The following is a 26,869-nucleotide window of genomic DNA, read 5'->3' as shown; positions in this document are numbered from 1 at the left end:
GTCACAAATAATCTAACGTCACCCTTATTAAAACTGTCTCCAACTAAACGAAAAAATAAGGTGCCTCCATAAACTCTGGAAATCCCTCCGATCCCCAAAGAGTCAGTATTGCACTCCAAACTGAAATTGTTTCATGATATGCAAACAAAGACCCAAAAATTATAGTTTCCTTTCTTTTTTAAATTTAGGCACTAAAAACCTACAGGGACATTCCATAATAAAGAAATGAATATATTGCACCTTCTGCCTTTCTCTTCATTTATTATTAAAGACATTTGCAGGAGAGCAGGCTCACATTGCTTAGGAATCCATCCGGGCCTGCTGATAATTCTCATTATGAGGTGAGGAGCACAATCTGAGAGGTCCTTCATCTTATGGAGAGTGGAACAATGTGGCTATCAACACAAAGACTGAAGATGCAGGCAGGCAGTACTCAGCAGGAGCAAAAGGATGCCTCGGTAGCAGTGATCATGTTTCATGCAAACAACCTAAAATCAAGAGAAGAGAAAAAACTGAAAATGTAATTTGCTAAGTTTTTCAACAATGGCATTTATTTTTTAAATAAGAGTTCTGTGCTTCAAAGCATTGTGCTCTAGTGTGGGATCTGAACATGGAAAAGCTCAGCCTGTCTTTGAGGAGTTTACAAGGAACAGGAGAGATGAAAAATGAGAGTAGAAGGCAGCAAGAAATGGGTATCACAAAATCACAAGGTGAGTTCAGAGAGGAGAGAAATCGCATGCTGGGCTATGAGTGAGGCTGCAACCAGTTGGGGCAGGGCAGGGCTGTGGCAGAAGGTGAGTGAAGCATCTGCTCTCCAGGGTGTCTGGACCACCTCCCTCACTGGGCACTCTTCCTTCACTTAACCATTTCCCTCCTTGCATCATCTACATATCCTTTCTTCCTTCCTCTCCTTCTTTCATTTGTTCATTGTGTATCACCTCCACTAAAATGCAAGCTCCATGAGAGCAGAACTTTGCCTTGTTCTCTTCAATGCCTAGAACAATGACTAGCATGGAACGGGTACTGAATAAATGGTAGGAAGCAAGGCAGGCATGCAGGAAATAAGTGGGGAAAGGGGAAGGAGGGAGGGAAGATACAATCCACAGAAATGAATTCATGTCCCTACTCATCTTTACCTTACATCCTATTTACATTTTAAAGTCTGATGTGGATTCCTTCCACTGAGAGAGCTGCCCCTGCTCTGTTTAGCCCACCTAATTCTTAACTTGGCCCTAAATTCTCTTACAGTCCTGTGCCTGGCCATTCCCCACCCTGCATCCCACCAAACTACACAATCATTTGTACATGCCATGTCTTTGTTCCTGTTCTTCCTGTGCCTAAAATAGCATCATTCTTGTACCTTTCTCTGCCAGATAAACTCCCACTCATTCTTCAAAACACAATGTAGCAATTTAGCAATATCTAACAAAATGTTAAATATGCACTCCTTTTGATCCATCTACCCATTGCTATAAATGTATCCTTGGGGTTTTCTCACACAAGGCAAATGTTAGCTCTTCTAGGAAGTTCTTTCTGTACTCTGAGCCCAGGCCACAGGCTCTCCTGTGTTCCAAGAGCACACAGAGCACCCCTTTCATATATCATTTATCCCACAATGTGTAACTATTTGTTTACAAGGTGTCCTCCTTATGGTAAACCTAACCAGCTCATGAAACTTACATTCTTATGGGTAGACAGACAAAAATATAAGTAAAAAAGCAAATAAATACATAATTATATACTTTCAAATAAAAGCTGGGAAAAAAGGATAATGCAATCTCCAAGTAAGGAATGAGAATCCCCCTTTTTAACTTATTATGTACCTATTGTGTATCATGGTTGACACATTTTTAAATCTAAATTCTCCTCTAAGTGTTTGTACTATGCACTTTGATATTCTATGGTATGTTGCAGGCATCTAGGTCCTGTCTGCCCAAGTATGCTGTAAGATTACAGTGGGCAGAATCCATATCCTGTACATATTTGCCTGCCCCCATATCATCTAGCACATGGTGCACAGCAGGATTTCAGTTACTACCTGGTTGGTCATAGAAATAACTGAAAGCAAGGTGTTACTGACAAGTTTGAAACATCATCTATGAATAAAGAGATCAAACCCATGGAGAGAGAGGAGTCCAAATTTGGCCCCTGACTAGCTCATATTAAAAACAAACAAACAGCAAGATGGTGGAGGAGTAGGAGACCTAAATTTCTTCTGGTCCCAGGAATTCAGCTAGATAGTTATCAAACCATTCTGAACACCTATGAACTCAACAGGAGATCAAAGAAAAGAATAGCAGAAATTCTCTGAACAGAAAAGAAACCACTTTCTGGAAAGGACCCAACAAGGGGCAGATCCGGGGAGACTCCCCTTCCTCCCCAGGAGGAGCGGCACAGGAGTGCACCGCAGGGATCTGCTGGGTTTGGAGACTCCACACCGGGTCCTGTGCCAGAGATAGAAACACTCGGTCACAGGTCGGGTAAGCACGGAGTGTGGCCGGAGACCAGGGAGATGGGAGTGATTGACTGCTTTTCTCTGGGGTCTCACTGAGGAGCGGGGCCCCAAGTTCTCGGCTCCTCCGGGGCGGAGATTGGGAGGCCGCCATTTTCACTCTCGTCCTCCAAAGCTGTACAGAAAGCTTGCAGGGAACAAAAGCTCCTGAGAGCAAATCTGAGCAGATTACTTAGCCCAGACCTGGCAAGGGCGGGGCAATTCCGCCTCCCACAAAGACATTTGAGAACCCCTGCGACAGGCCCCTCCCCCAGAAGATCAGCAAGAACAGCCAGCCAAGACCAAGTTTACCGATCAATGAGAACAGCAGAACTCCAGCACTAGGGGAATACTGCACATAGAATTCATGGCTTTTCTTCCCATGATTCTTTAGTCTTTCAAAGTTAATTTTTTTAATTTTCTTTTTTTTTTTTAATTTTTCTTTTTCCCTTTTTCAACCAGTATCTTATCAATCCCTTTTTTAAAAATCTTTTTTATCTTTCATTTTTAGAGTCATATTCTATCCCTTCATAGTAGTTAACCTTATTTTTTGGTATATAAATATAAGTTGTTCTCTCTTTAAAAATTTTGGGATACAGGGTGCCTGGGTGGCTCAGTTGGTTAAGCAACTGCCTTCGGCTCAGGTCATGATCCTGGAGTCCCAGGATCGAGTCCCACATCGGGCTCCCTGCTCAGCAGGGAGTCTGCTTCTCCCTCTGACCCTACCCCCTCTCGTGTTCTCTCTCTCATTCTCTCGCTCTCGCTCTCGCTCTCAAATAAATAAATAAAATCTTAAAAATTTTGGGATACAGTTTCTCCTAACAGACCTAAATATACCCTAAATCTCTAGTGTATGCCTTTGTTATAGTCCCCTGCCTGATCACATTCTCTCCCTTTTTTTTTTAAATTCCTCTTCTTTCTTTTTCAACCAACTTCTTATCAATTCCTTTTAGAAAATCTTTTATAATTTTCACCTTTACAGTCATATTCCATCCCTTCATCATATTTACCCTTATTTTTGTACATATATAAGTTTTTCTTTCTTTAAAATTTTGGGAGGCACTTTCTTCTAACAGACCAAAATACGCCCAAAATCTAGTGTGTGGCACTGATCTATGCACCAGCCTGATCATATTCAATCATATTCTTTTTTTTTTTTTTGTAATCTTTTACTTTTTCGTTTCTTTCCCTTTCTTTTCCCCTGGTTTCAGGTCTCTTCTGATTTGTTTAGTGTATATTTTTCTGGGGTCATTGCTACCCTGTTAGCATTTTGTTCTCTCATTCATCTATTCTCCTCTGGACAAAATGACAAGATGGAAAAAATCACCTCAAATAAAAGAACAAGAGAGGTGCCTGGGTGGCTCAGTCGTTAAGTGTCTGCCTTCAGCTCAGGCCATGATCCCAGGGTCCTGGGATCGAGCCCCGCATCAGGCTCCTTGCTCCACGGGAAGCCTGCTTTTCCCTCTCCCACTCCCCCTGCTTGTGTTCTCTCTCTCACTGTCTCTCTCTGTCAAATAAATAAATAAGATCTTTAAAAAAAAAAAAAGAACAAGAGGCAGTATCGACTGCCAGGGACCTAATCAATACGGACATTAGTAAGATGTCGGAACTAGAGTTCAGAATGACGATTTTACAGATACCAGCTGGGGGCGCCTGGGTGGCTCAGTCGTTAAGCGTCTGCCTTCGGCTCAGGTCATGATCCCAGGGTCCTGGGATCGAGTCCCACATCGGGCTCCTTGCTCAGCAGGAAGCCTGCTTCTCCCTCTCCCACCCCCACTTATGTGTTCCTGCTCTCGCTATCTCTCTCTCTGTCAAATAAATTAATTTTAAAAAAAAATCTAAAAAAAAGATTTAAAGATACTAGCTGGCCTTGAAAAACGCATGGAAGATATTAGAGAAACCCTCTCTGGAGAAATAAAAGAACTAAAATCTAACCAAGTCAATAGTGAGGCTAATAATGAGGTGCAATCAAAAATGGAGGCTCTAACTGCTAGAATAAATGAGGCAGAAGAGAGAATTAGTGATACAGAAGACCAAATGATAGAAAATAAGAAGCTGAAAAAAAAGAGAGATAAACAACTACTGGATCATGAGGGCAGAATTTGAGAGATAAGTGATACCATAAAGCAAAACAATATTAGAATAATTGGGATCCCAGAAGGAGAAAGAGAGAGAGGAGCAGAAAGTATATTGGAGCAAATTATAGCAGAGAACTTCCCTAATTTGGGGAAGGAAACAGGCATCAAAATCCAGGAGGCACAGAGAACCCCCCTCAAGATCAATAAAAATAGGTCAACACCCTGACATCTAATAGTAAAACTTATGAGTCTCAGAGACACAGAGAAAATCCTGAAAGCAGCTCGGGACAAGAGATCTGTAACCTACAATGGTAGAAACATTAGACTGGCAACAGACCTATCCGCAGACACCTGGCAGGCCAGAAAGGACTGGCATGATATCTTCAGAGCACTAAATGAGAAAAATATGCAGCCAAGAATACTATATCCAGCTAGGCCGTCACTGAAAATAGAAGGAGAGGGGCGCCTGGGTGACTCAGTTGGTTAAGCGACTGCCTTCGGCTCAGGTCATGATTCTGGAGTCCGGGGATCAAGTCTCGCATCAGGCTCCCTGCTCAGCAGGGAGTCTGCTTCTCCCTCTGACCCTCCCCCCTCTCATCTCTATCTCATTCTCTCTCTCAAATAAATAAAATATTAAAAAAAAAAAAGAAAATAGAAGGAGAGATAAAAGGCTTCCAGGACAAACAAAAACTAAAGGAATTTGCAAACACGAAACCAGCCCTACAAGAAATATTGAAAGGGGTCCTCTAAGCAAAGAGAGAGCCTAAAAGTAACATAGACCAGAAAGGAACACAGACAATACATAGTAACAGTAACCTTACAGGCAATACAATGGCACTAAATTCATATCTTTCAATAGTTACCCTGAATGTAAATGGGCTAAATGCCCCAATCAAAAGACACAGGCTATCAGATTGGATAAAAAAACAAGACCCATCGATATGCTGTCTGCAAGAGACTCATTTTAGACCCAAAGACACCTCCAGATTGAAAGTAAGGGTGTGGAAAACCATTTACCATGCTAATGGACACCAAAAGAAAGTTGGGATGGCAATCCTTATATTAGACAAATTAGATTTTAAACCCAAGACTATAATAAGAGATGAGGAAGGACACTATATCATACTTAAAGGGTCTATCCAACAAGAAGATCCAACAATTGTAAATCTCTATGCCCCTAACATGGGAGCAGCCAATTATATAAGCCAATTAATAACAAAAGCAAAGAAACACATCAACAACAATACAATAATAGTAGGTGACTTTAACACCCCCCTCACTGAAATGGACAGATCATCTAAGTAAAAGATCAAAAAGGAAATAAAGGCTTTAAATGACACACTGGACGAGATGGACTTCACAGATATATTCAGAACTTTCCATCCCAAATCAACAGAATACACATTCTTCTCTAGTGCCCATGGAACATTCTCCAGAACAGATCACATCCTAGGTCACAAATTAGGTCTCAACCAGTACCGAAAGATTGGGATCATTCCCTGCCTATTTTCAGACCACAATGCTTTGAAACTAGAACTCAATCACAAGAGGAAAGTCGGAAAGAACTCAAATACATGGAGGCTAAAGAGCATCCTACTGAAGAATGAATGCATCAACCAGGAAATTAAAGAATTTAAAAAATTCATGGAAACAAATGAAAATGAAAACACAACTCTTCAAAATCTTTGGGATGCAGCAAAGGCCGTCCTAAGAGGAAAGTATATAGCAATACAAGCCTTTCTCAAGAAACAAGAAAGGTCTCAAATACACAACCTAACCCTACACCTAAAGGAGCTGGAGAAAGAAAAGCAAATAAAGCCTAAACCCTGCAGGATAAGAGAAATAATAAAGATCAGAGCAGAAATCAATGAAATAGAAACCAAAAGAACAGAAGAACAGATCAACGAAACTAGGAGCTGGTTCTTTGAAAGAATTAAGAAGATTGATAAACCCCTGGCCAGACTTATCCAAAAGAAAAGAGAAAGGACCCAAATAAATAAAATAATGAATGAAAGAGGAGAGATCACAACCAACACCAAAGAAATACAAACAACTATAAGAACATATTATGAGCAACTAAATGCCAGCAAAGTAGATATCTGGAAGAAATGGATGCATTCCTAGAGATATATAAACTACCAAAACTGAACAGGAAGAAAGAGAAAACCTGAGCAGATCTATAACCACTAAGGAAATTGAAGCAGTAATCAAAAATCTCCCAACAAACAAGAGCCCAGGGCCAGATGGCTTCCCAGGGGAATTCTACCAAACATTTCAAGAAGAATTAATACCTATTCTTCTGAAACTGTTCAAAAATTGAAATGGAAGGAAAACTTCCAAACTCATTTTATGAGGCCACCATTACCTTGATCCCAAAACCAGACCCCATCAAAAAGGAGAATTACAGACCAATATCCTTGATGAACACAGATGCAAAAATTCTCATCAAAATAGTAGCCAATAGGATCCAACAGTATGCTAAAAGGGTTATTCACCACAACCAAGTGGGATTTATCCCTGGGCTGCAAGGTTGGTTCAACATCCACAAATCAATCAATGTGACACAATACATTAATAAAAGAAAGAACAAGAACCATATGATCCTCCTCAATAGATGCAGAAAAAGCATCTGACAAAGTACAGCATCCTTTCTTGATCAAAACTCTTCACAGTGTAGGGATAGATGGTACATACCTCAATATCATAAAAGCCATCTATGAAAAACCCACAGCGAACATCATTCTCAATGGGGAAAAACTGAGAGCTTCTCCCCTAAGGTCAGGAACACGGCAGAGATGTCCACTATCACCACTGCTATTCAACATAGTATTACAAGTCCTAGCCTACAACAATCAGACAACAAAAAGAAATAAAAGGCATCCAAATCGACAAAGAAGTCAAACTCTCACTGTTTGCAGATGATATGATACTTTATGTGGAAAATCCAAAACACTCCACCCCAAAACTGCTAAAACTCATACAGGAATTCAGTGAAGTGGCAGGATATAAAATCAATGCACAAAAATCAGTGGCATTCCTATACACCAACAACAAGACAGAAGAAAGAGAAATTAAGGAGTTGATCCCATTTACAATTGCACCCAAAACCATAAGATACCTAGGAATAAATCTAACCAAAGAGGCAAAGAATCTATACTCAGAAAACTGTAGAATACTCATGAAAGAAATTGAGGAAGACACAAAGAAATGGAAAAACGTTCCATGCTCATGGATTAGAAAAACAAATATTGTGAAGATGTCAATGCTACCTAGAGCAATCTACACATTTAATGCAATCCCTATCAAAATACCATCAACTTTTTTCAAAGAAATGGAACAAATAATCCTAAAATCTGTATGGAACCAGAAAAGACCCTGAATAGCCAGAGAAATGTTGAAAAAGAAAAGCAAAGCTGGTGGCATCACAGTTCCAGACTTCAAGCTCTATTACAAAGCTGTAATCCTCAAAAATTTAAAAACAGAGCTACCCTATGACCCAGCAATTGCACTACTGAGTATTTACCCCAAAGACACAGATGTAGTGAAAAGAAGGGCCATATGCACCCCAATGTTCACAGCAGCAATGTCTGCAATAGCCAAACTGTGGAAAGAGCCAAGATGCCTTTCAACAGATGAATGGATAAAGAAGATGTGGTCCATATATACAATGGAATATTACTCAGCCATCGGAAAGGATGAATACCCAACTTTTACATCAACATAGATGGGACTGGAGGAGATTATGCTAAGTGAAATAAGTCAAGCAGAGAAAGTCAATTACCATATGGTTTCACTTATATGTGGAACCTAAGGAATAGCATGGAGGACATTAGGAGAAGGAAGAGAAAAATGAAGGGGGGGGAATCGGAGGGAGGGATGAATCATGAGAGACTATGGACTCTGAGAAACAAACAGGGTTTTAGAGGGGAAAGGGGAGGGGGGATTGGTTAGTCCGGTGATGGGTATTAAGGAGGGCAGGTACTGCATGGAGCACTGGGTGTTATACGAAAACAATGGATCGTGGATCACCACATCAAAAACTAATGATGGGGGCGCCTGGGTGGCTCAGTCGTTAAGCGTCTGCCTTCGGCTCAGGTCATGATCCCAGGGTCCTGGGATCGAGCCCCGCATCGGGCTCCCTGCTCGGCGGGAAGCCTGCTTCTCCCTCTCCCACTCCCCCTGCTTGTGTTCCCTCTCTCGCTGTGTCTGTCTCTGTCAAATAAATAAATAAAATCTTTAAAAAAAAAACAAAACAAACTAATGATGTATTGTATGGTGACTAAAATAACATAAAAAAAAAAAAAAGTATGGCACTGGCACAAAAACAGACACATAGATCAATGGAACAGAATAGAGAGCCCAGAAATGGACCCTCAACTCTATGGTCAACTAACCTTCGACAAAGCAGGAAAGAATGTCCAATGGAAAAAAGTCAGTCTCTTCAACAAATGGTGTTGGGAAAATTGGACAGCCACATGCAGAAGAATGAAACTCGACCACTTCCTTACATCACACACAAAAACAGACTCAAAATGGTTGAAAGACCTAAATGTGAGACATGAGTCCATCAAAATCCTTGAGGAGAACACAGGCAGCAACCTCTTCAACCTCAGCCACACCAACTCTTCCTACACACATCACCAAAGGTAAGGGAAGCAAGGGCAAAAATGAACTATTGGGACTTCATCAAGATAAAAAGCTTTTGCACAGCAAAAGAAACAGTCAACAAAACCAAAAGACAACCGACAGAATGGGAGAAGATATTTGCAAATGACATATCAGATAAAGGGCTAGTATCCAAAATCTATAAAGAACTTATCAAACTCAACACCCAAAGAACAAATGATCCAATCAAGAAATGGGCAGAAGACGTGAACAGACATTTCTGCAAAGACATCCAAATGGCCAACAGACACATGAAAAAGTGTTCAACATCGCTCGGCATCAGGGAAATCCAAATCAAAACCTCAATGAGATACCACCTCACACCAGTCAGAATGGCTAAAATGAACAAGTCAGGAAACAACAGATTTTGGCGGGGATGTGAAGAAAGAGGAACCCTCCTACACTGTTGTAGGAATGCAAACTGGTGCAGCCACTCTTGAAAACAGTATGGAGGTTACTCAAAAAGTTGAAAATAGAGCTGCCCTATGACCCAGCAATTGCACTACTGGGTATTTACCCCAAAGATACAAATGTAGTGATCTGAAGGGGTATGTGCACCCTGATGTTTATAGCAGCAATGCCCACAATAGCCAAACTATGGAAAGAGCCAAGATGTTAATCGACAGATGAATGGATAAAGAAGATGTGGTATATATATATAATGGCATATTATGCAGTCATTAAAAGGAATGAAATCTTGCCATTTGCAACGATGTGGATGGAACTGGAGGGTATTATGCTGAGTGAAATAAGTCAATCAGAGAAAGACATGTATTATATGATCTCACTGACGTGAAGAATTCTTAATCTCAAGAAACAAACTGAGGGTTGCTGGAGTGGTGGGGGGTGGGAGCGATAGGGTGGCTGGGTGATATACATTGGGGAGGGTATGTGCTGTGGTGAGCGCTGTGAATTGTGTAAGACTGTTGAATCACAGACCTGTACCTCTGAAAAAATAATACATTATATGTTAAAAAAAAAAAAGAAGAAGAAGATAGCAGGAAGGGAGAAATGAAGGAGGGGAAATCGGTAGGGAAGACAAACCATGAGAGACTATGGACTCTGAGAAACAAACTGAAGGTTCTAGAGGGGAGGGGGTTGGGGGGATGGGTTAGCCTGGTGATGGGTATTAAAGAGGGCATGTACTGAATGGGGCACTGGGTGTTACACGCCAACAATGAATCATGGAATACTACATCAAAAACTAATGATGTAATGTATTGTGATTAACATAACATAATAAAAAAAACCCTCTGAGGCTATAGATAAGTAGAACACTAATATGTAATCTGAATTTACTATCTATTAATTGAATTTGTGACTTATAAGAAACTTTATTTTGAAGAAGTACAGAAACCTATAGGAAGTGTATCATGCATAGCCTCTGATTTCTATACCCTCTATTATCTGAAGAAGGAGAAGGAAAAGGAAGAGAATCACACACACAATTAATAAGAATGAACAGACAAGTCACAGATGGGGAAAAATTATCACAAAACATATATATGGAACAATAATTATTGCACATGTACCAGATGGACAACATTTTTTAAAATCTGACATTAATAAATGTTTCCAGCAATGTTGCTCATTGAGAACTCTCATCCACTGCTGGTAGAAGTGTAAGTATACCCAGCTACATACAGTTGATTCTCATTATCGGGATGTACTTATGTTCTATAAAGTTGCCACAAACACTGAATTAGTAAATATTGGACCACTGCTCCTGGGGGAAAGAAAGGGTTAGTTTCCTGCAAGTCTCAAGTCACAATATTTTTGTCAACCAGTCAATACATAAATTTATTTTATGTGTATTTCTGTTTAAAGACACCTTATTTAACATATGTTGTTGATTCATCAACACTGAATTCATGGCTAATAGCACTATAACTTATGCCTAAAGGAAACATCTAAAACACATATATTCTCTGTAAGGCATATCATAGCTTTCTTGTGCTTAGGAACTCTAGACAGCAGCACTTCAGCACTACACTTGGGGCCCATTTTAAACAGTGAAATCAACAAAAACACAAAAACATTAAAAACTTGGCAGTAATAGACATGGCAAGGATACTTGTTTATAGTGAGCTGAAAAAAGAAGGCAGAGTGCCACCTGATTCAACCTCAGCTGGGAATGTGCACATTGGCAAGTCAAATATTTTGCCACTCTGCATACACTTTTCTGTGTATATAGTATACTTTGCAATAAAAAGAAAAATTAAATGTTTTTTAAAAAGGGTCAGAATGCTCCCCAAGTAAAATTCTTATATGAAATGGGGAAGGGAGGCAAGCAAGACCTACTTGCAAAGAGACTTTTTAGCTTTTCCCAATGTTTAAAAGATTATCACCTTGGGGCGCCTGCGTGGCTCAGTCGTTAAGCGTCTGCCTTCGGCTTGGGTCATGATCCCTGGGATCAAGCCCCTCATCGGGCTCCCTGCTCTGTGGGAAGCCTGCTTCTCCCTCTCCCACTCCTCCTGCTTGGGTTCCCTCTCTTGCTGTGTCTCTCTCTGTCAAATAAATAAATAAAATCTTAAAAAAAAAAAGATTATCACCTTAATAAGAGCACACATCAATTCACTTGCCTTTTCTTGATATTATATTTGAGTTGGAGGGCTTTATTTATCTTATAATTAAATAAGCAAAACATGTAATGAATAAATATAGTATATTTACACTCATCCATTAAATGGAAGTAACCAATAACTAATCTTGAGTCTTTTGGTATATGAGAATCATTAAGTTAGCCAAAGCCATATCTGAGCCACAAAACTTAATGCATGAAATTGCAACGGGTAGAAGCACCTAGAACCTTCTATCTAGAAGTGTACTAGTGAGAGTTCTAAGTACCCTGGAAAACACATAACAAAAAGTTAAACTGTCTGAACAACATCAAAGCCACGAGGCGTGAAACAAAATAATCCTCACAGTAACCAATTTTTCTATAGGATGTGCAACTTGTTTTTTGATCATGATATTCAGTGGAGAGAACTTTTCATCTGTTAATCCAGAGTCCATCACTTGCCCTATACAGACGAGTGGCCTTGAATTAATCATGTAACTTCTCAGGCCTCTAGTTTTCTCTCTATAATACATAGGGTGTAGGCCAGCCATCTCTAAAATGCTTTCCAGTGCTAAGATCCTCTGAAACCGAGAGTGAAATGTTTTTATTTATTTATTTATTTATTTATTTAAATTTAGTTAGTGAACACACAGTGCAATATTGGTTTCTGGAGTAGAATTCAGTGATTCTTCACTTACACACAACACCCAGTGCTCATCACAACAAGTGCCCTCTTTAATACCTGTCACCCATGTAGCCCATCCCCCATAGAGTGAAATGTTTTTAAAGGAGAACCCTTCACCTTAATGTTCAAGCTACAACTCATCTGCATTTAAGTGGTAAATGATCTGACAACCAAAGGAAATAATAGAATCAAAAGGCAATCAGAATCCCAAAGGAATTATTATAATTATAATCTTCCTTAATTAAATTGACGTAAAATGGAGGTTGTTATTAATAAATCCCTCAGCATGTAAAGCAAGAACACAGATCTTAGGGAACCAAAAGGGGGACATGATTAAACTGAAAGAAAACCACATTTTTGATAGTACAATCATTTCACACTTTCCGAAGGGCCTTTTTCCAAGCTGTTCCTCACTGCCCCTCATGAAGTTTCACAAGGAACTCATTAGGCTTTGAGAAGTGCAGGCTGACATTTGTAATATGTATATCAGGTTATAATACGTTGTTATATGTGAAGAAATAAAATCGGTAATCTTCAATTCAAATAGATCAATAAGCATATTCAATTGCCTGTTCTGCTTGCTACAACAGTTACAGATGACAAGATTTTCACCTTGTACTTAAAGCAATAGTAGGCGATTAGGTCAGGAGCCTTGAACAGCCAAATGGGTAACTCGTCACTTCCCTATCAGCAGAGCCCTATGGGTCCTGGCCTTCAATATTGCATCTGGGTGAAGAGCTATGTTTTTGAATTGCAATCTCTGTCCTCCATTGCCAGTACAACTAGCAAGTAAGGAAAAACTGACTTTTTAAGGGCCTGTATGGAGGAGACTGATGTTAAATCTACTTCGGTGTTTTAATAAACTATTAAAATTGAAGATCAGATGACCTTATGAACATTTTGGGCTTGTTAAAATCATCTTTTTCCAGGGCACCTGGGTGGCTCAGTCGTTAAGCGTCTGCCTTCGGCTCAGGTCATGATCCCAGAGTCCTGGGATTGAGCCCCACATCGGGCTCCCTGCTCAGCAGCAAGCCTGCTTCTCCCTCTCCAACTCCCCCTGCTTGTGTTCCCTCTCTCACTGTGTCTCTCTCTGTCAAATAAATAAATAAAATCTTTAAAAAAAAAAATCATCTTTCTCCAAATTTGAAATTCTTCATCACCCTAAGCCTTACCCTCTCCCAGAAATTAACTATCCTAGAAGAGTCCTGATGGAATTCTTTATTTCACTAAGAGGGATAAAGATATTCTAGATGGAACTTCCATCTTCCATTGTAAGAATGATGCTAGCTAACATCTACTGAGTGCCCACAATGCCACGCACTGTTAAATGTTTTACATGCATTATCTCTTTTAAAACTCATAACAAATCTAAGTGGCTAAAATTATCATGACCCTCACTTAGTGGATAAGGACAATGAAGGACTGACAGATCAGGTAACTTGCCCAGGATCACACAGGAAGTACGGAGTCTAGGACTGGAAACCTGGAATCCAGACACAGTGCCATAATGCATATCTTTTCAAAACATCTCTATACACTGTTGTCATACTCTTCCTTCTAGTCCTACATTATAGTAAACACCATTTAAGTTACCTTCACAGCTCCCAGTAACCCTCTTCCTCTGAGAACTGCCTACACACACACACACACACACACACACACACACACCAGAAGAATCCTGCAAACATGTACCTACTATGTTACTTCACCTTTTGGTCATAGCTGACTGGATCATGAGTGGACACCTGACCCAAGTCAGGCCAGTCAGAATCTCTCTCAAGAATTTCAACTGAAAGCTCTAGTGCGGAAGCATTAGGAGTGGTCATGTTAATGGCCAAGTTCTCTAGTGGTTGCCAAGGTTCCCAGAGCTGCCTGGCTTAGCCCCTTCCTGCATACTGCTTATCCAGTTTTCCTAGAATTCCAAAAAGTTTCTTTTCATGAATCTAAGTTGCATAAGAGTGGTACCAAGACATAGTCATTTATTCATTCAATAAACTTTTCAAGCATCTACTATGTGACAGGCACATAGATGGAAACTTAGTGGGTGGAACCCAACATTAAAACAACTAACCACACAAATAAATATATAGTTTCGAGTTGTAAAAAGTGCCACAGCAAAAAAGTATGGGTGCTGTTAGAGATGGAATTACTTTGTCATAAATGTGATAATATATGTAAAGCACTTAGCACAGGGTCTGGTTTCTAATAGGCTCTCAGTGTACGTATATTCTTTGGCCAAATTCTCTCTAAATAATAAATAATAGTTCTGGCACGTCTTCCTGGTTGAGGCCCAAATCCGGCCAAACTGTTCTAATTAACTGCTAATTTACTCCCTGCCTTTGGTTTCTGCTGCCAAATTATGATTCCCAAAATATCCTTTTATTATGCTGCCTATTTGTATCCCATGCCAAAGAATTTGGACTCTTTCCTGTAAGCCAGCTGTGAGGTCTCAGATGGGAGAAATGTAGGTAAGCAGGATTCTTGGTCACCTGCCCCACCTTACTCCAAGGGAAAATAAAGGTGCCCATGGGGGTGAGAGGGTGCATGAAGAATGAACGTCAGGTAGGCCATACAGCACTCATTATTTCTATTGGGTTAAATAAGTAGTCCAGCAATCCAATCTGCCCAATAAGTTTTGACCAATGAGGGAAGGAGGAGGAATGGAGAGAGCAGCTCTGAGGTAAACCCTTCATTCTTCAGCACTGGCAAGACTGCTTTGATCACTCAGAGCAAACTTCTATGGAGATGGTGAGTTCACTAAAAAAGTTCAACCATCAGTTCCATCTTTTTCACCATATCTGGATGTTGGAAACATTCTCTTTTCGAAGCAGAGGGAGATTCAGCCCCACCAGGTGCTACTCTGCCATCTATTCTCTCCTCCTCTTCCTCTTCCTTCTTCTCTTTCATCTCTCATTCTAAAGCATGTTGTGACATTTAATGTGGCTACACACGATAACGATCAATTGCACAGTATTATGCACAAGGACCTAGCTGATTTACAATGGGAATTATAGCTGTAGGAAATAGGGTTTATTCCTGGAAAGGATAATGAAAGCATAAGAACTTGATTTTATGAATCATACTACCCTGTGTGGAAGCAAAGTACACCCTATGAAAAAATCATTACTGTTCATAAAACTAAATTCAAGTCTGCTCCTGAAGGAGTAGTGAGTTCAATGAAATACATTCCTTCTTCCAGAGAAACACTGTGATACCCATTAAATGACAACTTAGAAATGAAGTAGCACTTAAGAAAATTGCTTACAAATTAGCAATTAAATGTAAACTTCCCTGCCTATCAGCGTCTTTCTCCCTCCATATTTTTAAAATATTTTTTTAAGATTTTATTTATTTATTTGACAGAGAGAGATAGATAGAGAGAGCACAAATAGGCAGAACGGCAGGCAGAGGGAGAGGGAGAAGCAGGCTCTCTGCTGAACAGGGAGCCCTGCATGGGGCTTAGGACCCTGGGATCATGACCTGAGCTGAAGGCAGCCACTTAACCTACGGAGCCACCCAGGTGCCCTTTCCCCCCAGTTTTTAAATGTAAGTTAAAAGAGATCCTTAGAGAATGTTCAGCAGATAAGGCAGAAGTAAAACAACATTTTCTACCTCCACAGTGCCTGTGGACCCAATCAATTTAATATGGGTTGGGCACCTCTCAACCTGAGTCCAGGAACCTCTACTTTCCTCCTTATCATCAACCTGAATTCTGGCAGAGACAGAGGGCACTTGTCCAGGGAATTAGTGGGTTCGGATCCCAGTTGCTCGGCCTGCCTGCCTCTCTCCTATTACTGATCCTTACATTTCTCAGGAGGCCAAATGGAAAGGAGATAATAAAATTCTCAAAGATGTTTTCTGGTTGATGATAATTTCAAAAGCCATTGTGCAAAATTTTCCCCCATCCTTGAAGTCCTGGGGGCGTGAAAGAATAAAGTGGAAACACTTTAGAAAGGATGAATGGTAGTCAGAGCAGACTTCAGAATAAACTATATTTTTAAATCTGACAGCAGGAACCATTCATTCAACATTTATTGAGCCAGGAAACTGACTCAGAGCTAAGTATTCAAAGATCAATACCACATAGTACTTGCCCTTAGGGAACTCCTAGTCCAGTAGAGAAACAACCACTTTAAATATTTTCAGGAACAATACAGGTTTATATAGTATTGAAAAAAATACTTGTTATTTTGATACCCAGTACCCACCACCCTTCTGATATTAGAACTCAATTTTGCCTCCCTCACTGGATTCAGTCTGGATGTAATAATTCAGTCATGGTATGATGTCCAAGACCAAACCAAATCAACTGGATACAATTCTCACTGAAAACTATATACAAGGTACTATGGAACTACAGAAAAGGATTCATAACTCAGCCAGGAAAGATCAGGAAAGGCTTCCTGAAGTTAAGTGATACTAAATTTGAGTCATGATAGCCAATCAACAGTTAGGGAAACAGGGTCAAAAACAAAGACATTTAGTGGGGCGCCGGGGTGGCTCAGTCATTAAGCGTCTGCCTTCGGCTCAGGTCATGATCCCAGGGTCCTGGGATCGAGCCCCGCATTGGGCTCCCTGCTCGGCGGGGAGCCTGCTTCTCCCTCTTCCACTCCCCCTGCTTGTGTCCTCTCTCTCACTGTGTCTCTCTATGTCAAATAAATAAATAAAATCTTAAAAAAAAATAAAGACATTTAGGAGCATAATACACAAAAGAAAAGAGATATATAGCGGCAGGGAAAGAACAGCACAATGGAGACACACATGTATAATTTATTCCAATAAAGTTAGAAAATAATACTGATATTTAGGTCCCACCCCACACCTATTGAATGAGAATCTTTGAAATTGAGACCAGGTATTGGTCTTTTATAAAAGGCTCCCAGATAATTCTAACTGTGGCTAGAAACAGCACACCAAACCATAAAAGGCAAACACACCTGTACCTGCAGAGCAGACCCTTCGCATTCTGGTCCCAGACTTCACTTTCCACTTATTTTACCACCTCTTGGCCCTCTTCCCTTTTTTTTAACCAACAATACTAAATTTCTTGTAGGTCTTCAAACATATCGTGCCTCCTCAACTATTTACACAGGCTCCTCCCTCCTCCAGCCTTTAGGAGGCTGCCCTCTTCCTCATTGGACATCTGGAAAGTTGTCAATTCTTCATGGCCAGCTCAAAGCCTAGCTTTCCTGGAAAGCCTTTCCTGACTCCACTACAGACGGAGGAGCTTCTTCCTCAGTCTTTCCCCAGCACCTATCCCTACCTCCACTGGAGTGACCATCTTACTGTCTTGTAACACTTCCCACCACTCCCTCCACACTAGACTCTGAGCAAGGATCTTGTCTTATTTTTGTATCTCTAGCCTGGTACATATGACTGCTACCCAACAAATATTTGTGAAAAATACAGCAGACTTCAGAATAAACTATATTTATCCAGAGAGAGGAAGGAATCCACCCACCTTCTTCATCTGTTAGATACTGGATATACTAGTCACTATTTCTTTCACTCAAACAAAAAGCCTTAAGGTCTTTAGAACTCCTTTTCAGAGTAGTCATGCAGGAGGAACCCTTGCTTAAATATGGAAATAACCAGTTACTCCTATTTCACTTTGATATCTTTGGATATATTCAAAGTTGAGGAGGTAGGACAGACTGCCTTAGGCCAGGAAATCTTTTCAATGTCTTATATAGCAACTTCTCAGTATTTACCAATGTTGGAGAATACACAGGAGTACAGAGATCAACAGTCTATCTCCTCACCTAGATCATAGGCCCCTTGGGGACAAAAGCTACAGTTTATTCACTTTGAATTCACAAGTCATAACACAGTATAGCTTAGAAGAGGAACTCAATAAATGTATAGAAATAAAACAGTCAATATCCCCTGGGGTTGGGGTTCCAGCTGGATCCCTCTGGGCCAATAGATGAAGTCTGCATCTATGCAGAAATCATCCCCTCATCTCATTTCTCTAGTCAAGACTTTTAGCATCCTGGGTTCTTATTCCAGCTCTGCCACTTACTGGCCACATGACTATGGCTTCTTCCCTTCTCAGAGCCTCAGTTTCCTCAGCTAGAGAGTTCTCACTCAGTTTATGCAATTGCAGTCAGATAGTGACTTGGCTAGAATCACCTTGAACACATCCTCATTCACAGATCCGGCAATTAATGCTGGCATTTTCATGGGATGTAATGTGGGCTCTCAGCTGGAATACCCTACACATGGCCTTAGCATGTGGCTTGGGCTTCCTCACAATGAAGTGGCCAGGTTTCAAGAATGAGTAGCCCAAGAGAGCAAAGTAAGTACATGGCTTTTTTTTTTTTTAAGTACACGACATTTTTATGACCTAGTTTTAGATGTCACACATTATCACTTCCGCTGTAGTCTATTGGTCAAAGTATCACAAAGGTCCACCCAATTTCAAGGAGAAGGGATATAAGCCTCATCACTCTATAGGAAGAGTATCAATACCACATTTTAAGAACAGCATGTAGGATGGAAAATATTGGGTAGTTATCTTGGAAAAATGCAATATGCCACACCTACCTAGGATGACTATGCAGATAAAATGAGACAGTGATATAAAGTACTTAGCCTGTGCATGGCACATGGTAAGTACTCAATAAACAACAGCTATAGGTATTTTTTTATTAGTGTTAAAGTGGCCCTTTCACTTTCCACCTGTGCCATAGAACCACACGGACTCACCTACAGATGAACTATGTAGTCACATGGCCAAAGAAGGTCACATCACAAGTAAGTGGCAGAGACAGGATTTGAGCCCAAGCTATCTGGCTCCCAAGTCTGCCCTCTTAATCTCTATACCAAGAAATCCCTCTTTTGGAGCTTCTGTCTTGTTGATGAATCTGAGAACCTGAGGAAGGAAGAGAGCAGCCATCAGTGAAATGAAGAGCCCATTAGGTTGGGAACATCCAGTACTAACTCTATGCGCATGGATACTGGTGGGGTAAAGAACATCAGACAATCCATATGGACCATTAACCAGGGCTCAGTTCCCAAAGAAGAGGATCCTCCTTGATCCTAGCACTGACTAGAAACAGCATTTTGTTTTCCACCAAAACCGTCATGGGTCAGGAGATCCTGTTCATGTCACTGTCTCTGTGCAAATGAAGCTAAAGAAAGGCAACTCAGGCAACTAGTGCACCAGGGAGGCAGAGGGAAGCTAAGCTAAGTGCACAAGGCTGAGGAGAGGTGGAGATGGGCTCTCCTCCCTGGGGAGGTGGTGGGGTTTAAAAGCATGGGCCATGGAGGCAGCCACCTGGCCTCCACTACTGACCAGTTAGGGGACCTCCAGTCTGAGCCCATTTCCTTGTTTGTAAAATAGGGGAATGATGATAAGAGAACCCTTGATGAAAGGCTGCTGTGGGGATTAAAGAAGCCAGGGCTTGGAAAACAATGGCACCTAAAAAGTGTTCAAACAGCATTAGTGATGGTGAGGATTCTGATTATGGAGTTCCCAGTGTTCCAGTTTGGGCTGCTCCAGGGCCCAGACACTCATTCTCTTGGCAAACATTTACACAGAGCTATGCAGATGTGAAAGGCTGGAGACCCCTCCGCACCCCCCAGGAGACTGATGAGACCTGCTGCCCCACAACTTGCACTTCTGCTTCATAACCTACATTGCATTGGCATTTCTTTTTCAGTTCCTGTCTTCCTACATAGACTATGGTGCCCAGCAGGGCACAGACCTCTTTTCTTACCTTTAAATCCCTAGCACAGTGCTTGGTACCTAATAGGTACTCAATAAATACTTGTTGAACTAATCAACAAATGAATAAAATAAAAATTCAACTCCCTACTCAAAAAAACAAAATAAATTAAAAATAAAATTTTTAAAAATCTCAGCCCTATTATCCAAATAGACAATATATTTTAAGAATTCAGTATGCTATCCCTCCTCCTTATAGCTGTCATCATCTTCTCTACCTCTTGGGATTTCTTCTTTCCTTCAATAAATATTTATTGAGGACCTATTTTGTTTAGGTGCTGGGAAACAGCAAAAATTTTTAAAAATAAAAATAAAAACTCTGCCTTCACAGAGCTATTTCTAGTATGGGAAACAGACATTGAAAAAGCAAAATAAAATATAAATATAATTTCAGATAAAAAGTGCTATGAAGGAAATAATCAGGGTGTTACAATACAAAATTCCTGGGTTGAATAAGCTTATAGAACCAGCAAGAAGAATCTATCTGGAGCTATGCTGGCATTAAGTGGCCAGGACTCTCCTTCCTCGCTGGGCCTAAGACAGCCCTCTCTGAAGGATACTGGGCAGTTAGGCCATAAGGAGGCAGGATTCTGACACAAGTTCTCAACACAGGAAGTGGTCTTTGTCTTTACCAGGAACCCATGCAGGCTGGGGAAGCTCCTGTTACCCACTAAGGCAGCACCAGCAGGGATCTGTTAAAACTACAAGGGCACCAAGCAGACCAAAATAGTACAACAAAGGCTCTGAAAATTAAATTGTCTTTGAAACCACAGCCTACAAAAGTAGCCCAGGACTGGAATGCTAAACCTAAAAGGGTGACTGCCTGCCAAAATAAAATACTAAATAAGATCCAGAGTCTCCTGATGTAATAACCAAGATATCCAGGATACAACCCATCATACCAAGAAACAAGAAAATCATAACTTGTACGAAAAAAGACAATCAACTGACACCAACATCTAGATGAATCAGATTTGGAATTATCTGACAAGGATTTTAAAGCAGCCATCATAAATATGCTTCAGCAAGGATTAAAAATGCTCTTTAAACAATGAAAAAATATAAAATCTCAGCAAAGAACTGTGAGTTATAGGAAAGAATCAAATGGCAATTATAGAACTAATAAATACAATAGGCAAAATTTTTAAATCTGACTGGATGGATTCAGTAGCAAAGTGGAGATAACAGGACAGAATCAGTGAACTTGAGAATATATTAATAGAAATTACTCAATATGAACAACAGAGAAAAAAGAGACTAAAAAGCAAAGCAAAACAAAACAAAACAAAAACAGTCTCAGGAACTTGTGGGACAACAAGAGATCCAATATTGCCATCACTGGAGAGGATAAAGAGAGTGGCTAAAAGAGTATTCCAAGAAATAATGGCTAAAAAGTTCCCAATTTTGGTAATTAAAATAAATAAATAAATAAAGCCACAGATTCAAAAAGCTGAGTAAATCCTAAATAAGATAAATGCAAAGAAATCTATACTAAGACACATCATAATCAAACTTCTGAAAACTGAAGACAAAAAAAAAATCAAAAGCAGCCAGAAGGAAATGATATTACCCATAGAGGACATCAATTTAAATGACAGCAGATCTCTCAGATTTCTCATCTAAAACCATGGAGGCAAGAAGGAAGTAGAACATTTTTCAAGTGCTGAAAAAGAAAAAGAACTGTCAACCATGAATTTTATAACTGACAAAACTATTATTCAGGAATAGAAGGGAAATAAAGACATTCTCAGATGAAAGAAAACTTAAAAAAAAAAAAATTGTTGCTGGAAGACCTATCCTTAAGGAATGGCTAAAGCAGGTTCTTCAAACAGAAAGGAAATGATAAAAGAAGGAGACTTGTGGCAAGGAAGGAAGGAAGGAAGGAAGGAAGGAAGGAAGGAAGGAAGGAAGGAAGGAGGAAGGAAGAAGGAAGGAGACTTGTGGCAAGGAAGGAAGGAAGGAATAAGAAACAACAGAAAGGGCAGAAATATAGGCAAACAGAATAGATTATCCTTCCCACAAGTTTTCTAAATTATACTTGGTAATTAAAATAAAAATGAAAATAATGATACTGAATACAATGATATTTAAAAGTGGAAAAGGTAAAGGGACCTGAATGAAAGTAAAGTTTTGACACTTCACTAAAAGTGGTAAATGCTAATACCATTCAACTGTGGTTAAGTCACATTCATATACTGAACACCCAGTGCAACTATTATGAAAATGATACACACAAAAACATTATAAACTGAAAAGTTTATCATTTTTACAAACCACTGAGCTTGGTTCTAAGAAACACAATGTTTTATAACTAATACCTGTCAATTTATGAAAAATATACTAATGGCAAAATGTTTATATGTTTGACTTAAACCAGGATTGTATTATAGTCTGTTAACAATATATAAATTACTAAATGGCCTACTTGATATTTTTCCCCTGAGATGTGTTTAAAGGGATTTTCTTTATCTTTTACATGAATGACTTCATGGTACTTTTTTAGTAATGTGGGTGAAATTACCATACACACAATAGGCAAGAAAATATTTTCAAGAAAGTAAACATAAAATTCAAAAAAAAATCTTTGTCCCTTGATTGGAATAAAATTAACCACTGAGGTTAAAAAAATAAATTTATGCATCAGGGAGCATTACTTTAGAGAGAAGGGTCAGGAAAAGTCTTTCCTTGAAACCAATGTTTGAGAAGATCCTAAGATAAAAGGCATTCCAGGTAGATAAGTACCCTATGCAAACATCCTAAGGCAGAACAGAGCCTGGTTTCGTTCAAGAGTCTTCTAACAACTAGATTATTCATATGTGTACCTTCTCTAATTGTTTTTGTTCCCTAAAACACACAGATTGTTTTTGCCATAAGAGTTTTACTGACACCTGCCGTAAGGAGAAATGCCCAATCAATAACAAAAGCAGCAAAAATGGAAACGTTACTAGGATACCAGGAAACTCACAGAGATCTCAGAGTAAATGGGGTCTGGATTTGTCTTGTGTCCCTTTTCCCCATCTCTTTGCAAATGACTCCATGGAGATTCCTTTCTAGCTTATCCTTCCCCAAGATACACACACACACACACACACACACACACACACACTTCAATCTTCTGACTCACTTCTTTATCTTGGTACTTTTTTTTTTAAGATTTTAATTATTTATTTGAAAGACAGAGAGAGCAAAGCAGGGAGGAGGGGCATAGAGAGAGGGAGAAGCAGACTCCCCGAAGAGCAGGGAGCCCGACTCAGGGTTCAATCTCAGGACCCTGAAATCATGACCTGAGCTGAAGGCAGACACTTAACCAACTGAGCCATTCAGGGGCCCCTATCTTGGTACTTTTAATATGGAAAACAAGTGTCAATTTGTGAACTTTTTCAGTAATCTAAGATTACTGGTTCTCAAGCAGGAGCAATTTTACTCCCCAATGGGACATTTGGCAATGCTTGGACACATTAAGATTGTTATGAGTGGGAAGTAGCTGCTACTAGCATCTAACGGGTAGAGGCTAATGATGCTGCTAAATATCCTATAATGGACAGGATAGGCCCCACAACAGAGAATTATCTATCTGATGTCACCTGCCTTAGGTTAATGACTATAAATTCCCATCCTAAGGGAATTCCAAGAACTCTGTCTCCCACCCCAGTGTCTAATCCTGATTTCTCCTTGAAAAGTCACCTTGATCTTTTCCCCGACCATCAAAAACACTATGGGTAGTAATTCCCAAAAGATGCTCCATGTGTTATATGACAAAATAGTTCTGTAGTCAAACAAGTTTCATAAATGTTTGGTCAAACAGAGATATATAGGTTCCTCTTATTCTTTGAAACTGGCTAGGTCAATAGAAATGGCTAAGGCCACAGGTGAGAGTAGAAATGAGCACCAAGAACTAAAGCAAGAGCTCTTTGACTACCAATGAGGCAAAGAGGTAGACAAGGAGACTGCAATCTAGCAATTCCGCTGATAGAGGCTGGAACCAAATATCACTGTTGGTACTCACACCCATTGATTATCTTCACCTAGGCACCTGGCTGGGGAAAGTGATGGAGATACAAGTAACAGTGGTACCAGGAACAGTAAGTACCTAAGTATGAATTTAAACCTAGTATTAGTTTCCTAGGGCTACCATTACAAAGTACCAAAACCTGAGTGGCTTACAAAACAGAAATGTACTGTCTCACAGTTTGGGAAGCTACAGGTTTAAGGTCAGGTTTTGGCAAGGTTGGTTCTTTCTAAGGACTGTGAGGGAAGGATCTGATCTGGGCTTCTCTCTATATAGCTGTTTCTCCCTATATCTCCTTACATGGCATTCCCTTGATGTATGCCTATCTCTTTGTCCAAATTTCCCATTTCTTCTAAAGGACATCAGTCATTGGATGAGGGCCCACTCTGATAACTTCATTTTATTTTCATTACCTCTGTAAAGATCCTATCTCCAAAGATCACATTCCAAAGTAATGGGCGTTAGGATTCCAACATATCTTTGGTTATCTTTGGAGGACACAATTTAACCCATAACACAAGGTAGGTTCAAATTCTTTGTTCTGGCCAATGGTTCTAGTTTTCTGGCCTAAAATCCTTTCACCAAAGCTATTAGTGAACAGTAAGAGGGACATATTTAATTTAATGCCTTCTTACGCATGAGCTACTTCATACAGAAAATGTCAAAAGTTAGACAGTAGGAGGGAGACCAGAAGAGAGGCCACATGTTGAATAATTGGGGGCTAATTATGGACATTTGTGCTTTCCAAGGTAAATGAACTGAGCTATCATAAATATGTCAGCATTTGCCTTCAGACAAAGTGTGACAAGAGTTTAGGCAAAGGGCAGTTGTTCTTCCCACTGTCAGAAATAATCCCGAAGTCTGTCAAACCTCAGACACAAAGTTCACATCTGTGGAGAACCTACCTGTGGTGGCCCCCTCAAAGCTATCTTATCCCCTACACCTGCTGCCATTTATTTACATTAAATGGCATTGCAAATTGTAGCAATTATGTGGATCCTGACTTGAAACTCATCAGTGCTTATACACCCACTTCACAGACACTGTACTCCCCTAGAGAACTGGCTGCATTCCATTACGAAGTTTGGGTCTTGGAAACTATTCAATGGCAGGTGTCGATAGCCAATAAATGAGCCACTGATGGCCTGCTTTCGTGTTTGAGCAGGAGCCATAACCCAGGGGGAAGTCATTCCACATCAACTGTCGCTGATAATCACATGGTGCCAAATGTCTGCATACTCTCACTCCTCCTCTCTGTATTTTTTATTTCATTTAAAAATATTTACAATGTCCTTACTACGTGTCAGGGACACAACCATGCTATGAGATAAATACAACTGCTATTCTCATTTTATAGATGGGTAAATCAGAAGGCACTGAAAGCATAACTTATCCAAGGTCACATAGCTAGTAAGTGTAAGAACTCATATTTGAACCAGGCAACCTGGCTTCAGAATCCATGTTGTATTCATTGGGCTCTGCTGTCTCTACATTGGCTTTGTGAGCCAATGTTACATGACAGAATTTGTTCAAACATGAATACTGAGGCAACCCCTGAGTATTCCACTCTAAGTTCTAAATATATGGACATCGCTCAGAGCAACCCTGTAAAATAGGTACTATTTCTATTCCCATCTTCGGTCTGGTAAATTGAAAGACAAAAAGAGGTTAAATAATTTGTCCAAGGTCACTTATAATGTATCTCAAAAATAATGTTTTTTTTTTGAGATACATTATATCTCCAAGGCTGGAGATACCACCTTGAACAAAGCAAACACGGTTCCTGCCTTAGCTGAACTAATGCCAGATAGGGACACAGACAAGTAAATAGGCAACTGTAACACACTGCAGTAAGAGCCGAGGTTAAGTTCTGTTGCTGTGCCAGCACATAGAGGTAGTAGTCAGCCTTCCCTCGGGACACTGAAAAGACTTCCTGAGGACTGATATTTTGACTTAAACCTGAAGATTAAGTTAGATAGGCATAGGGATAGAGAAAAGGGGGAAACTGTTCCAAGAGAGTAAACTGCATCTGTAAAATCAGGAAGCAAGACAACGGGCACGGTTCATTCCAGGAGTTAAAAGAAATTCAGTAGGATTTGATGTGTAGAATGCAAGGCAATGGAGTGGCAAGAAATGAAGTGGGAAAATAACATTATGCCCTAAGAACAATGAGGACCCACTGAGTTTTAGGAGGTAGAATAGCATCATCAGGTCTACATTCAGAAAGACAAGGCTGTAGAGCATGGATTGGTGGAAGGAAAACCAAAGTCAGAGAGTTATCTCTCTCCATTCTGGGAGTCACTGCAATAAACCCCGCTTAATATTATGCCAGAATTAAGCTCAGTGATCGACTGTCTCTATGGGGTGTGTGGTATAATAAAAAATATATTTGTGCCCAGTTTCTGGCAGAACTCTTAGAACCCTTGGAATTTCCTTAGCGACAGGAGTGTCTTTTGTTATTCATAAGGAGCACCTTTTGAGCACACCTGATTTATGCTTATAAGTGAGATAGGCTGGGGCCTTTAGACAGTTTCAGGATGGGACTGGTCACCGGAAAGACCAACTGATTAGAGGGATGAAACTTTCAGCCCCACTCACTAATGTCTGGGAAGGGGGAAGGAGGAACTATAGATTAAGCTCTATGAACACTCT

At 40.1% G+C, this 26,869-nt stretch overlaps 1 protein-coding gene across 4 annotated transcripts in view; it reads right to left on the bottom strand.

Moving 5' to 3' along the window:
* The window catches only part of LOC123860545 (endogenous retrovirus group K member 8 Gag polyprotein-like), a 131,474-nt gene that overhangs the window by 49,923 nt on the left and 54,682 nt on the right, over window positions 1–26,869 (bottom strand). For 2 of the 4 annotated variants that reach the window (XM_064588267.1, XM_064588268.1), the window contains exons 2-3: window positions 19,188–19,353; window positions 296–488 (exon numbers count right to left, since the gene is read on the bottom strand). The gene's annotated coding sequence lies outside the window, so the exon portion shown is untranslated. Of the gene's footprint in view, window positions 1–240; window positions 489–19,187; window positions 19,354–26,869 lie in introns of all 4 variants that reach the window. The other 2 variants (XM_064588270.1, XM_064588269.1) reach the window with 2 other exon arrangements.

This window comes from Mirounga angustirostris, unplaced genomic scaffold (genome assembly GCF_029215605.1).
Source record: "Mirounga angustirostris isolate CCGP_5_RB_7025 unplaced genomic scaffold, mMirAng1.0.hap1 SCAF_4, whole genome shotgun sequence".
Classification (NCBI taxonomy): Eukaryota; Metazoa; Chordata; class Mammalia; order Carnivora; family Phocidae; genus Mirounga; species Mirounga angustirostris.
Note: the sequence above shows the minus strand (reverse complement) of the source record. Positions and strands in the feature narration are given on the sequence as shown.